The sequence below is a fragment of the Sinocyclocheilus grahami genome, unplaced genomic scaffold (assembly GCF_001515645.1).
Source record: "Sinocyclocheilus grahami isolate Dianchi unplaced genomic scaffold, SAMN03320097.WGS_v1.1 scaffold54.1, whole genome shotgun sequence".
Taxonomy (NCBI): domain Eukaryota; kingdom Metazoa; phylum Chordata; class Actinopteri; order Cypriniformes; family Cyprinidae; genus Sinocyclocheilus; species Sinocyclocheilus grahami.
This window is the reverse complement of record NW_015505233.1, coordinates 3,348,041-3,348,792: the sequence shown is the minus strand read 5'-3', so window position 1 is coordinate 3,348,792 and position 752 is coordinate 3,348,041.

Sequence of the window (752 nt, the reverse complement as noted above, 5' to 3'; positions counted from 1 at the left end):
CGCCAAACTTGTCAGCTGCAAGACTGCAACAACACAAAAACAACTGGTGACATTACTAATACAAATAACCTCTAAAATGCCAGCAATCATGTCGCCTGCCAAAAAAAAAACACAAAATAAAGCACCACAGACTGAAATGCAAATATTTGTAATGCATGAGACTTTAATTATTCAACAATTGCACAAAAACAACATTAGAAAGTGTAATTTTCAGTTCCAACAGAGCTTAATTACAGTCATAAGATATCATGATGACATTAAAACCATCTTCAAAACAGATCATCTGAATTGAACAGAGCTGAATGGGAAGACTGGAGTCAACCGTTTTTGTGTATGTGAGTGTATGCCTCAAGAAAAAACAGGTTATGCAAGATCCTCGTGGGAAATTGGCCAGATGTGCCTAACTTGAGACATGAGACTTTCTGCTCACTTCTTTCTGTCTTTTAATGTACAATTCCATTATTTTTACTGTTCTGTGACATCTGGAAACTCAAAGAAATAGCAGTCAACCTCCTCCAGGTCTATTTAACAAGTGATAAACAGAGTATATGGACCTGCATCCCAAACTGTTTTGGTTACAAGAGTTTAGGACAGAGGACATGAGTGTAATGGATCACAACATAGTTGTGCTTAAATTGTATTTGCCATTTTTATAAGGTCAGAGGTGGAACAATATGCACATGGGACTGACTTTAATCTGAGCCAAATCCTTCTTTCCAACTCCATTATCCAAAAGCAGTTGTCATAGAATA